The sequence below is a fragment of the Lacerta agilis genome, chromosome Z (assembly GCF_009819535.1).
Source record: "Lacerta agilis isolate rLacAgi1 chromosome Z, rLacAgi1.pri, whole genome shotgun sequence".
Taxonomy (NCBI): Eukaryota; Metazoa; Chordata; class Lepidosauria; order Squamata; family Lacertidae; genus Lacerta; species Lacerta agilis.
Window position 1 is genome coordinate 15266529 of NC_046331.1, and position 14303 is coordinate 15280831.

Consider the following 14303-nt stretch of genomic DNA (forward strand, 5'->3'; position numbering starts at 1 on the left):
CATCCATTTTCCTTCACATAATGTATGTTTTGATGTTATCTTCACTAATATGTGCATTTTAACAAACACTTTTTTGTACATATTATTCGGGTGAGGAGCTGCATTGCAGAATTTGGAGTGCGACTTTCAAAAGTTGGTTCACATACTGTTTTTGTGGGGATTATGAAGGTTTACATTAGAATGTGGACCAAACCACATTTCTTCTTGCCCTCGCCACTGCCCAGGAGCAGGCAGCAGAAAGAGGCAGAGGTCAGATGAGTGAGTGGCAGTAGCATCTGGCCCAGATCCTTGAGCAGATGGGCAGGTGAACGAGTGGCTGGCAAGAGTGGCAGGCAGCTGGTCTGTCTGGGCACCAACGAACCACACTTGTTCACTGATGGCTGCATGAGCTTCTATAGGTAAGAGCCTATTTTGCCAGATCTTTGAAGTGAAAAGTTGGAACATGTGTATGTATTTGATCCTCTAATAGAACTCTGAGGTGAGTGTCCATTGTATTTAGGTTTTAAGAAAAGAAAACCACTGAGTTGTTCTTGTAGCTGCAACCTTTCATTGAGCTGGCAATTTCAAAACACAATATTAACATATATATATTGATGATCATCTGGAACACCAAGAGCCTAAAACTCATATAGGTTATTTGCCCAGGATAAATGAAACGAAAAGGTCTTCACCATGCACTGAAACTGTAGTAGTCTTGGTACATGGCTTGTTTATGGAATGTCCCTGAACAGGACCATCCCTACACACTTTTCATGAAGTCACATTTAGGTGAATGTCAGCATTCATTGATTTATGTATCTCTGAGTTTTTGGATGTTAACAGAATTTGTCTGGAATTGCCATATACTGTAGTTGTAGTCAGAGATGTTGACATTGGCTGTTGTTGTTGTTGTTGTTTTTGGTTTTTTTTAAACAATATATTGTAATAGGACCAGTGAAAAAGGTCAAAAATGGGTGTGCCACAAAGCTTATTTTGGACATTTATGTCCTTGGCATAGAAGGGATCCAAATGAAGCTGTCTTTGACCTTCATTGAAGTCCTGATTTCTCTTTCTGGATCCCTCAACATCTCAAAAATAACCAGCAAATGTCAACATTCACCACATGCTTGACATTTACTGTAATCATACTCATATGAAGTGTCCAGTGTGGAACATAGGACATTTACTTGTGCTAGATCAGACTATTTGTTCATTGAACCAGTGCTGCCTACTTTGACTGGCAGTAGCTCTACCAGGTATCAATCAGAGAGAGGTCTTCCTCTCTATTTCCCTAGTGATTATAGGATTTTATACAGTATTTTATACTAACAGCTTTACGTCTAACATCGCCCAGGAATTATAAGAAACCCAAAAGGTCTGTGCTGTTTCAAAATCAGTGGTCAAAATCAACACAGTTTGAAAGGACCTATTAACTGGCTTGTACCTAAACACAGGCAGAAACCAGTTCATTGACCTAAGGAACTATCATATCTGGTTATGATAAGAGGCATCCAAATACATAGTCAGTGTGGTGTAGTGGTTAAGAGCAGTGGACTCGTAATCTGGGGAACCGGGTTCGCGTCTCCGCTCCTCCACATGCAGCTGCTGGGTGACATTGGGCTAGTTACACTTCTCTGAAGTCTCTCAGCCCCACTCACCTCACAGAGTGTTTGTTGTGGGGCAGGAAGGGAAAGGAGAATGTTAGCCGCTTTGAGACTCCTTAGGGTAGTGATAAAGCGGGATATCAAATCCAAACTCTTCTTCTTCTTCTTCTTCATGTCCCCTCTTCTCAGACCACAACTCTCACTGGCCCTGCTTTGAGTAGTTTCTTTCCTTGCTGGAATGCATCCTTGAAACCAGCCACCACTGGCATGTAGAGCATGAGGGTCTTAATCTCAGGGTTGTGGATTCGAGCCCTATGTTGGGCAAAAGATTCCTGTATTTCAGGGGGTTGGACTAGATGACCCTCATGGTCCCTTCCAACTCTATGTTTCCATGATTTTATGAGGTCCCTGGAAGGTTGTTTGGAAAGGAATGTGGCCCTTGGGGCTGAGAAAGGCTCTCCACCCCTGGTTCAGATAGGAAGGGAGGGTGGGAACAAAGAGTTTTCTTTTTGCACAATGAGAACCTGGAGATGGTTGGAGGAAGACAGAATCACTAATTGTTAGCTATGAACTATAGCCATAATAAACTTATTTGAAAGAAAAGGGGCTTCTGAAAAAAACAAAATATGGACAAAGGGAACAATTCACCCCACCCTACAATGAAGAAAAAATATTAAAAAGGGGCAAATCAAAGGAGGCAGGAAGATTAGGTTGTTTCTGGAGGAAACGTCCAAGTTGAGTTCCAGCAGAGTGGGACTCTTTTGTTTGAACATCTGCTCATTTGGGCAGGACAATTTATTGCCATGATATTATTGGCAGGAGAAAGGAAGGAGTGTGAAGTTAAAAATACAGAAACCCAGATTATCCGAAGATTCCAGACAGCTTCATTGACGAACCTCGTATTTGGAAAAATAAAGACGAGGGTCTAAAACCATGTGGAAAAAGTTCCCTAACCCCCCCCCCCATCCTCCCAATCCAAAATGGGAGTTGGGCAGTCATTTGGTGAAAGGAAAGCTTGCAGGACCGAGAACAGGGGATAATAAAACCTGCCATTGTTTTCCTGGAAGTTCAGGTGTATACTTTTTAACCCTCTCAACCCCCCTAGGCTGGTAGACAGACTGGCCCAGCAGGGTGGTCACATGGTAAGGGAGCCTAGGACTTTGAGGTTGAAGGCCTCAAACTAGATTAACTGTAGCTCCCCTAAGGAACCATGGGAGTTGTAGTTTTTGTAAGCTTAGGCATCCTTAGCGGCAGGCTTTCATCTCAGTTTAATTATTTATTAAATTTTACATGTGGCTTGGCTGTTTAAAAAGCAAACAAAAGGCAACATGGTTTGCAAAAGAGTAACACAAGCAGAATTTGAACGCAAGAGCAGCATCTCCCTTCTTGTGGTTTCCAGCAACAGGTATTCAGAAGCATTTATTGCCTCTTGACTGTGGAGGAAGAGCATGACTATCTTATATGGTTGCCAAACCTCCAGGCTTCACCTGAAGTCTCCATGTTCGCCTGCCCCCCCTCCAGATGGCAGCATGGGGGAGGGGGGCTTGACCTCTAGATGGGCAAGAGTGTGTTTTGTAATAGTAATAGTAATAATTAATAAATTATTGAGACTGTGCATGCAGGAGTGAGCTGCAAATTATAGCATAGGCATTTGGGGGGGGGGCTGCCCCCCATTAACCACAGTCTCCAAAGTCCACCTCCATGCCATCACCTAGGATATCGCTAGGTCTCATGTTTGGACCCTGAAATTTCAGGGCCTAGGATGCCCCTGGCCTGGCAACCCTACCATAATGGCTAGGAGTCACTGATGCCTCTGAGGGTGCACAGAATCTGCTCCCTTCTCCACTTCCTAGAAACAGCCAGAACTCTGCTGTGTCTATTCAAGCGGATTGAAGCCTTCTTTGATGTCTCTGTTCATAGGTAAACAATATTCAGCACTCCATATATAAAAGGCAGTGTGGCATAGTGGCTAGAATAGTGGTATAGTGGCACAATGGTTAGACCAGGACCTGGGAGGCCAGGGTTCCAATTCTCGCTTGGCCTTGAAGCTCCCACTGGGTGATCTTGGAAGCCAGTTACTGCCTCTCAGCCTGGCCTACTTCACAGGGTTGTTGTGGGGATTAAATGAGGAAGGGGAGAACCATGTGCACCACTTGGAGCTTCATGGAAGAGAAAGGCGGGGCATAAAAGCAATAAATAAATTAATTTCTCCTACGGATTGTCCAGATAGCAGTGTGGGCACAGCGGATGAAGCAAACCCTATTTTTGCTAGTTGGTACCTTTAAAGTGGCCTTTGGCTCCTGGCAGGGTATGGGTTTTAGGGAAACTTCTCCGTCTGCAGAATATTCTGAGGCATTTGTGTCTGTCCCCTCACCCCCCCGCCCCCGCCCCGCCAACACCCCCCCCCCCCACCTCCCATCTTCTTGGAGAAGGCTAAGATGATAATGCTTGTTGCCCCTTTCAAAGCAGGAACTTGTATCCATCCTGCAGAAATGCCATCACAGTTTCTCTCCCTCCAACCCTTCTTGGAATATATATATAGTACATACATATATATATCTACACACACACACACACACACACACACACAATACACGAAAGGGAGTGTGTGTGTGTGTGTGTGTGTGTGTGTGTAGAATTGAAATATAACAAAGCAGCTTTTCAGTCACAGCGATAGCTGAGGAAGCGAATTGTACGAGCCTATTAAAGTCTGTGTCTCTCTCTCCCCAACTGAAGTCTGTGGCTACGGCCGGCGCCAGCCTCTCGCGCTGAACCAGATGTGGAGAGGCGCCGTCCTTCCCGGCCACTGAATCTGAATTGCTCCAGGCCTCACACGAGGGAAACTGGAACGCACATGGGAAGCCACGGGGTTGTGGAGGGCGGGCTGCAGGCGGGGTGTGTGTGTGGGGAGCTTCCTCCTCCCCCTCCTCCAACGAAGCACAGAGCAGCAAAGTCAGGGGGAAGCATGAAGCATGGGACAGAGGAAAGCTAGGCGTCTCCTAGTAGGCAGAATGGGCACAAGATTAAGGCAGCAATGCAAGGATATAGGAAGAGGCTGGTTGTTTGATCAGGCCAAAGTGGGGCCCATGTAGTCTTACTCTGACCGTGGCCAACCAGATGTCTGTTATGGGAAGCTCCTAAGCAAGACCCAAGTGCAGCAGAAAATATCCAGTTGTTGTTCTTCCCCATCGTCTGGTATACAGAGGTAAGCTACCTCCAGGCATGGAGGTTCTGCTGTCACAATAGACCTCCATGGGAAGAGCCTAGCTGCTGAATAAGGGTGAATGGGGCCCCATCTAGCCCAGCACCCTGTCCTGACAGTACCCAACCAGATGTCCCAATTGGGAAGCCTGCAAATAAGACTTCAGTACAACAGCAACACCTGTGAAATCCAGCAACTGGCATTTGGGGGATAGATTGCTTCTGGGCATGGAGGTTCTGCTGTCATAATAGACATCCAGAGGAAAAGGCATGCCCCTGGGTTCAGTCCAAAAGGAGCTCGTCTAGGCTAGCACTTCAGTCTCACAGGGGCCAACCAGATGCTTCTTCAGAGAAGTCCACAAGAAGGGCGTTACTGTAAAGTCAGTCTTCCTAGTGGTGATTTCCAGTAATGGGCTGTTTATAAAAAAACTTCTGTCTTCCCTGACTCAAGGAAGCCTCCACTTCTCAGGCTGCAGAGTTGCCTCTGCTGCACTAGTGGGTTTAGCAGGTTTTCAACACAGTAGCATGAACTTGCTGGACTATTTAGCAGGAGACAGGTCATTATAATTATCCCTTTTATAATTATAATTATAATTATCCCTTTTATAATTATAATTGGGAGCTAGTGTGGTGTAGTGGTTAAGAGCAGTAGACTCGTAATCTGGGGAACCGGGTTCGTGTCTCCACTCCTCCACATGCAGCTGCTGGGTGACCTTGGGCTAGTCACACTTCTCTGAAGTCTCTCAGCCCCACTCACCTCACAGAGTGTTTGTTGTGGGGGAGGAAGGGAAAGGAGAATGTTAGCCGCTTTGAGACTCCTTCGGGTAGTGAAAAGCGGGATATCAAATCCAAACTCTTCTTCTTCTTTCATGAAAGCATTTAGAGAAACTGCTTAGATTCCGGGGATGGGTGGAAACATGGAATCACAGAATTGTAGAGTTGGAAGGGACAACAGGGGCCATCCAGTCTAACTTCTGCAATGCAGGAATAATTGCATTGGGGGTGAAGCATAAAACCCCCCAACAGCAATCCAAAGTCAACAAGCAGCAAATAAAATGTGAAAGGCCAAAAGATAGAGACGATCAGCTAAAATCCCTGGGTAAATTGAAAAGTTTTTTGTTTTGGTTGGGCTCCTAAATCAGTGTTGAGGAATTGTTTAATTCAGACTGGGGGGGGCCACATTCCCATGTGGGAAACGTTATGAGGGCTGCATGACAGTAGTGGGTGGAGCCAGCCAGAAGCAAAAAAAGTTGTAGGTAGAGCAACAAACATTACTTTTAAGTTTGTGAAATAGGCTACTGTTCAAGTCATGGAGAATTCAGACATTACTATGAACACACGTCCCCATCCTGACAAGCAAGAGGCATACGGTAATCCCACTGAGGGATGCCTTCCAGCTAGCCAAAGCACTCAAGGAGGTTTGCAGAGCAAGGCCAGCAAGGGGGAGAGGGGGCTGGGCTGGGGAAGGGATGGAGTGAGTCCTGAGGACCATATAGATGGGGGTTGGATGGCCACATCTGGCCTCCAGGCCTGAGGCTCCACATTACCAGCCTCAGTGACAGCAGTACTCTTAAACCCATTTGCCTAGGAGTAGGCCCTGTTGTTGTTTTTTAAATGTATTTTTATTAAAGATTTTCTTGATTTACAAAAGTATGTGCAATGTCTCTCTCTCTCTCGTATTCCCTCCCCCATGTAACATTTTTACAAATCAGTTTCATTTGTTGAGACATTAGGAAGAAAAGGGGTGGAAAGGTGGAGGGGGGAAGATGGGTGGGGGTGGGGTTGGGTTTCTATTTTTACTTAATATATATGTTTCTATTTTACTTAATATATGTAGGGTTTGATATCAGCATTGCTTGTGCAGGTTCTCTGCTGTTCACTTGTGTTCCTTTGGTGGTGAGAGAGGTTGGGGTTGGCCTAGGGTGTGGTTTTTTCATTTGTGGTTGGCTATGGTGGTCTTTGTTTTCATGTGTGAGTGGAGTGGGTGGGTGTTTTGGATCAGGTTAGCCATATTGATTTATATGCTGACTTAACTTTTGAGGAGACATTGGACTAATCTACAATGGTCAATTAAAACATTAATAATGTGTTATAAAAATGTGACACCAGAGGGTGCTGTAGAGCAGTGATCTGTCGTCAATGGAAAATTACATTGAGAGCTATATTACCGGGGTTTTTTTTAACACCCCCCCAATCAGTGTAGATCTCCCCCCCCCCCCCGGAAAGAGAATATTCTTTTCCAAGTAAGAAGATTGTCTATACTAGAATCAGTTAGGGATGGACTGAGCAGTTAATTCCATCCTGTTTAGGTCTCAATGGCACACATAGGTCTGTTGCATCTTGTAGTAGGACATTATGTCCTGACCCATTATGTTTTCTTACTGTCCCATTCTATTTTGTTGCATCTCATTCCATCCTGTTCTGTCCCATTTCATTGCATGCCATTCTGTCATGTGCATTTTGTGTACTGTTTATATGTAAAACATACTTTCCAATGCTTTCTGGTGCACTCGCCAGTAAAACAAAACAAAACAAAAAAACCCATGCACTTCCTGTCCATCTTTTATGCAATAATACATATTTTCGTGCAGGCTTTTTTGCATGCTCAAAGTACACCACAAAATCAGGAGCGGAGTGTCATCTGACCAGGAAGCATGTTCAGATCCATAAACAAGTACAGTATGGGAATGTTGGATGAAGTCAGTCCGCCATAAAAAACAGACCAAGTGAATCCCACCCCAACAAGCAGCTATTCTTTACAACTATAAAGTGAAGAAAAAGAAAACCTGAGAGTCTGTCTCTGCTCCAGCCTGAATGTGGTTTCAGGCAAAACAACGTCGCCTTGCCAGATATCTGACCTAGAAAGAATGAGAATTAATTTGCTTCCCCCCCCCCCCATGTCCAGAAGTAGTACTGTGATTTCTCTTGGAATATAATACTATACCCCAGGACCACCCTGAGTTAGATTGAGCATTTTCATACAAGGCTCAAAATAGTTTGTGCCTAAATCCTGGGTCACCTCCAGCACTTGTAGCATCTTTCCATCTGGCAGAGCACTCGCCTTGCTTGGAGTCATGTTTTCCTCTCCACTGAGGCTTCTCTGCCACTTTGCCGGCTGCTGCTCTGTTTTATAAAACTGCTAGTTTTCTTGCTGCATCTGTTGCTGGACCTGCTGCTGGAGCACCAACATGACCTGCTCTATGAATGCTGCTGTTTCTCCCTCCATTTCGGCTCAGGCACATCTAGCCCTCAGCCCTTTTCCTCTAGAAAACGCAGATCCCACTTCTGACACCAGTGTGACACACCACCCCAACCTCCGAGCAGTGTGAGATTCCAGGGGTACCAGGAGCACTTGTCAGGATCTGGGTTACTTTTTGGAACAAAGAGGCAAAGCACAGACTGCAGTGTCCTTATGATATATGGATTACTTACACATATATACAGCATATCCTGTAGAGGTAAGTGAGAGGCAGATGGGGCTTGTCTACCTGGGAAGGGAGCCCCTCTAGGAGAAGGAAAACGGATCCCAAACCTCCACTGCCTTGTGGGACATCTTCAGGAGAAAGGGCTAAGGAGGAAACCCTACTCAAATCCAGAGTAGAATCCCTAAGGTGTTTGGATGGCGCCTTGTATGGCTCCTTTGGGAAACTGCTGTAGCCAAGTTGGTGCCAAATGTATTGCTCTGCTTCCCTTTGGACCACATCAGTGGAGCTGAGAGTGCCGTCTTGTTGTCTGGTCAGCCTAGGACCTCTGTATACTCTGGCCATGCTTGCGCTGCAGAGAGGTCATTTCAGTGCTGCTAATGCAGCAGTTTGGCTTCACACCCCCCCCCCAAGGCCCACTCCGTTGTACCTCAAGACAGATGGATACCTACAACATACAATCTGCATCTAGATGGAGAGAGTGCAGAGCATTTACATCCCAAGAGGGTTGTGCTCCTCCTCCCAATGCTGCAGCCTCGGACTCCAAGAGACCCCAAACATCATATCTGACCCTTTCTGCAGCATAAAACAGACCATTCACCTCCTGCTCTGGTTCCCCCACCGCCCAGCTTGCAAAGATGACACTTATGTCAGTGCAATTTCCCCCCTTCCTCCTGAAAAGCTGGCCTTTTGTCTCTGCTTACTACTCAGTTCACAGAGGGGCTTTCACCATTTCCACCAATCTCTGTTAATGGGTTAACAGTTCAGCCATCATCAGCATTTGTTCTTCCAAGACTCCCATCCAGCTATCTTTGCCAAACTAGCCTGCTTAATAGCATAAATTGAGTTGGGCATAATTTAGCCAAACCTCATTAATTCTAACTTTTACTGAACCCAAGAATTGTGAGTGACTTACACCCACAAACTCTGGCACCCAGAACCTGTAAGAACATATTTCCCATTCCAAATTCACCAATTAAAACAACAACAACAACAACAAAAAACACTCCACGAACATTAAGGTCAGGATTTAGGTGGTAGAGAGGAAGATAAAAGACCTATGACATTTCTTACAGATGTTTCGTTAGAGACTTGGTGTGCTCATTACGGGCCAAGCTAGATAAGAGGAGTCAGGCCAGAGATTAGATCCCATGACACTGGGAGGGAAGTTGGATTAGGGCCCTGGCACCAGAGAAGGGAATTTAACCTATCCTGAGTGTGAGAGAGAAGGGGGAGGCAGAAAGGGAGTGTGAGAAAAAAGGAGGCGGTGAAGAAAGTGAGCAAGATAGATGGGAGGTGGCAGCAAGGATGTGTGAGAGAGAAAAGGAGTGGCAGAAACAGAAAAAAAGAGGGAGAGAAGGGAAGTGGCAGAAAAATAGAGGAAAGGAGTGTGTCTCCACCCCCTTCCGGCTCTGGTCTTGCCCACCATTGGGTATGGATCTGGGTGGGGGGAAGACTGCCCACCTTTGCCCTACAGTAAGGTTACCAGAAGTCCCCCCCCCCCCGACCAGTCTCCGGATTTACAAATCAGTCCCCCGACAAAATCCTATCATTCCTACTGAAGTTGAAAAGTGTCCCTGGATTCATTGAAAAAAAATCTGGTAAGGTAGCCATATGGAAAGTAGCCATATGGGTCAAAACTTTTGTTACAGATCTGGGGTAGCAAGAGTTTTGGGGTGAAAGGATACCTGTAACTGCTAGAGTTAGGGAATGTTAGAAACTTGAGAATGGGTAACATTTAGATAATATTTAGAACATAGAAGAGAAGATGCCAGAGACTAGATTTAAAATGCAGTCCTGGGGAGAAGGACTATCAAGGGCTGGATCTAGCACATCAAAGAAGCGTTTCAGTTAAACGCCATTGTAAGCTTTGCATGAGAAACTGGGTTAGCAAAAATGGAACTCCACAGCGCCATTTGTTGTCACAGTGTTATCATGCTTAAGCAACGCATATAAAGCGCTTTTTCTTTCCCGGTGCAGCTGAGTCCAAGGTGCAATTATCTGACAGTGGCCAGTCACTGACACTCTTTTACCTAAACTTTGAGTAGAGGTGAGAGGGAGAAGTTACAGGAAAAATGTGTCTGTTTGAAATTTAGAGGTTGGGGGGGGGAAAGGGGGTGCTGTGGAGGGCAGAACCATCTTGGCCGGCTGGGACAGAGGCACAGAGATGGTTTGCAGGATGCCTTGGACTGCTGTGGGGAACAAGCCCCTCTTGACACGTAATACTCTGAACTCTCTCCAAAGTAGACCCAGGTGTAAATATGTGAACAACAAACCATATTTCTTAAAGACACTAGTCTCCACCGTGCCTTGATTTCCCAATGGAAACACAACCCTGGAACCCCCCGAAATCTTTCTGCCGCTCGGCAGAGATTGGGGATGGTGCACAACCATTGTAACACTTGGAAGAAGACCAGGGTTTGTGAGTTTATTTTCTTTTTACTGAGCAAAGGTATCTGATTTCTGTCCAAGTTGTTATGCACTTCCAATTCCTTTCCCTCAAAAGCCAGCTTTAGCACTTAGAGCCGCTTGAGGTTAGCTGTGGCACATCACACGTATTTTCCCTTTCCACAAGCATAAGCAGCGGGGGAAAGCTATATACCATGAAACAGTCCTGGCACCTTTTCCATGGGAAATTGCTGGAGCAGGCGTGTAGAATCTCAGGCCTGGAGGGGTCTCCAGCTACCTCTGTTTGGGCCCTGGGATGCCTCTTCAGCTCACACCCTTCACCGGCCTGGCTTCATTTGTGAAAATGGCTTGCAAATATGCACTATATCAGAGAAAATCACTTTGCAAACAAGTGCCCATTAGGCAAAATCACACACACACACACACACAAAATGCATATTAGGGTAAGTTCACACTCCCATCAGATGTCATGGAAATAAACAACTATCAGGCTTTTAGAAGACACCTGAAGACAGCCCTTTTTGGGGAAGTTTTTTTAATGTTTAATGTGTGACTGTGTTCAATGTTTTCAATTTGTTGGAAGCTGCTCAGAGTGGCTGGGGCAACCCAGTCAGATGGGCAGCATATAAATACAAACATACATGCATGCATGCATATATACATAAATATTTTTATTATTATTACTAAAATGCTGGCGAATTGCATGAAGTGGAAATGTGGAGAACTTGAACTTTAGAATGGAGAGAGAGAGAGAGAGAAATGAAATTGAAAGGTTCATCTTGATACATATCCCACTATCCTTGTCCCTGCTTCTCTGGGGCTGATGGGAATTAAGAGTCGAGCAATGTCTCAAGAGCCACAGGTTTCTCATCCCAGCTGTGAAGGAGACCACTGACCTGGGAGAAGGGGTGAGTGACAGGTCCTGCCTTTCCAAACAATTTCTGGGCAAAGGACATCCCTCCAAATCCGGCCGAGTCAGTGTGAATTTGTTAAATCCATGTTAAGCACCTTGTTTGCTTTTGCTAATTCAGACCACCTGAAATCGAACTGGGGTTCCGTCTGCTAAGAACTTGTGTTAATTAATAAAGCCTATTTATTTGCTTAGAGATGTCCGCAGCCTCTGGGTCACATTTTACCATAACTGTTATTTCGAGGGGGTGGGGTGGGGAAGGAATTCTCGGAGAGAGAGGTTACAGCTAACTAGAAAGGAGCTGCATTTATTTTTCTTTGGTGGTATGTACAGCTAATGCACTCCAGGCTATTTCCACCCCTTCAGCTAAGCCGAATAAGAGGAGAAGGAAGGGTTAAAGCAGAGGTGCCAGAGGAATAATAGAACTGTAGAGTTGGAAAGTCTCACCCCCAGGAAGGCAGGCGGGCAAGCTTGGAACTGGCTATTCGCTTTGGAAGGCAGGAAAATTATCAACAAGTTATTTTAGAGCAGGAGTGGGAAACCCTTTTCAGTCCAAAGGCCACATTTTCCTTCCAGGGTGTGGGTTGGTCGGGGGGATGCACATGCCAGTGGTGGGAGGAGCCAGAGGCAAAAGCAGACAGAGCAACCAATACGAATTTCGCCCTTTGCACAGTGGGTTAGTTTCTGCATGCATCCCCCTTTCTTTATCCCATACTCTCCAAGTGTCCTGATTTCCCAGGGACAGCCCGGAATTACAAAAGTTTCTGATTTGATCCCAGAATGTCCCTATTTCCCATCAGTACCACCGCCGCCGAGCTTGGGGGTGAACATGACCCAGCTCTTGCCCTGGGGCGACAGTGGCGACTGTGAGGGAGCACCCCGCTGCCTCTCCATGGCTGCCTTAAATGCCAGCCTCCTCTCTTGGGCAGCTCATAGCGGCTGCTGGAGAGCGGATGAGGAGGAAGAGACGTGCCACCAATGCTGAGGCATAGCCTCACGTGACGCATGGCTCTGAGGTGCAGGGTGGTGGAAATGCTCTGCCGGCAGAGCGTCGAGTAGGTTCAGTTAGGGAGGCGGAAGAGTGAGAAATGTCCCTGTTTTCATCTGAGGAATGTCTGAGGGGTATGCTATCCTCCATCCAGGCAGGCAAGAAGCATGACCAGCTCAAAGACACATCCCTGCAGGACAAAATCACTCAGAGAGGATGCAAAGCAGTGAAAGGTGTGGCCTGGGAAGGGTTCTGAGGGCCAGGTGGAGAGGTCTGAGGGGCTGCATGCACCCCCAAGGGCTGAGCCCCCCACCTCCTGTTTTAGAGTGAGTCTCTTGTGCCCTCAATCCCAACCCATCTCTTAGGGAGCAATCCAGGCAAGCAAAACGTTTTGCCACATCACAGCTACTTAGATTTGACACACAGCAGAAGAATCTGGGGCAACCCTGCTGAAAATCAAAGGGGCTGTCATAAAATTATTCCATTTTTTTTTTTTTTAAAGTGAATTCCAAAATAACTTTCTTTCCCGCCATTAGGGAACAAATGGAAGCCAGATGTTTGCATAACAGAGCGGGAGGCAAAATTGCTGTATAGGATTTCAGGACAGAATTTAAACTGAAACACACGCCCAGGGACCATTCTCTGGCGGACTGCACCTTCCTAGGCTGCATTTTATAGAATCATGTGATAGTAGAACTGGAAGGGAACCAAAGACTAATCTAGTCCACCCCCCTTCTGCAATGCCGGAATCTCAGCTAAAGCATCCATGACAGATGGCCATCCAAACTCTACTTAAAAGCACGTGGTCTGAGCTTGTAGTGAGCAAGCTCAGGCACTTCCTATCTCGTGTGGTGAAATAGGAGAATGAATAAAGGAGTTAATTGCCTTCCAGGTGAGAGGCATGATTGCAGTTTGCCACAGTCCTCCTCTCTGGAGCAGCAGGAAACAAGTCTATTCTTTCTTTCATGTGATAGCCCTCCAGATGGCTATTATATCATCTCTAAGCTTTTTCTTCTCCAGGTGCCCACCCAGGTGTGATGTGTATGGATAGATTATCAATGGCTACTAGCCATGCTCCACCTCCACATTCAGAGGCAGCAATGCTTCTGAATACCAGTGCCAGAAACCACAGGAGGGGAGAGCATAGCTGTCAAGTTTCGGATTTGAAAATAAGGGATCAGCAGTCTCACCTATCCCGGGGACAGTCACATGTCAGTGGTGGGTGGAGCCAGAAGCAAAAGTGGGAGGAGCAGCAATGTAAACTCCAAGCAGGCTTGGAGCAGAGCAAAGAGGAGGGCAGCCAGCAAAGAGGAGGGCAGCCATGTGCTCCGCGCAATGAAGCCCCATCGTCTTCTTGTCTGATCCCATCAAAACAGGACAGGAAGCAGCAGCTGCTCAAAGGCAGCCAGGCTCCGCCCACCAGCTAACCCTTTTGGCCGGCTGAGGGGCTCGGCGGCAGCGGATAGGGGCTGATGCAGGGGGAGGAATACACCCCCCTGTAAGCACGGGAAACGGCTCCCACTTGCTTTGAGGGCTGAGGCTTTTCTCTCCAAGTAGGCGAGGTCTTCCCACCCAGTCCCTGGCCAACAGGGGAGGAGCTGCTTCCATTAAAAATGGGAAATTTAAGGGAAATAAAAAATAAGGGAGAGCAGCGGGAAACTGCTTAAAATAAGGGAGAATCCCGGGGAAAACGGGATACTTGATAGCACTGGGGGAGAGGGCTCTTGAGCTCAGATCCTGCTTGCTGGTTTTCCATAGGAAACTGTTCAGCCACAGTGAGAAAAGGATGC

General features: G+C 46.5%; 1 protein-coding gene across 3 annotated transcripts in view; it reads left to right on the top strand.

Moving 5' to 3' along the window:
- PRRX2 (paired related homeobox 2) overlaps window positions 1-14303 on the top strand; it is a 57688-nt gene that overhangs the window by 38129 nt on the left and 5256 nt on the right. The gene's annotated exons all lie outside the window — the stretch shown is intronic.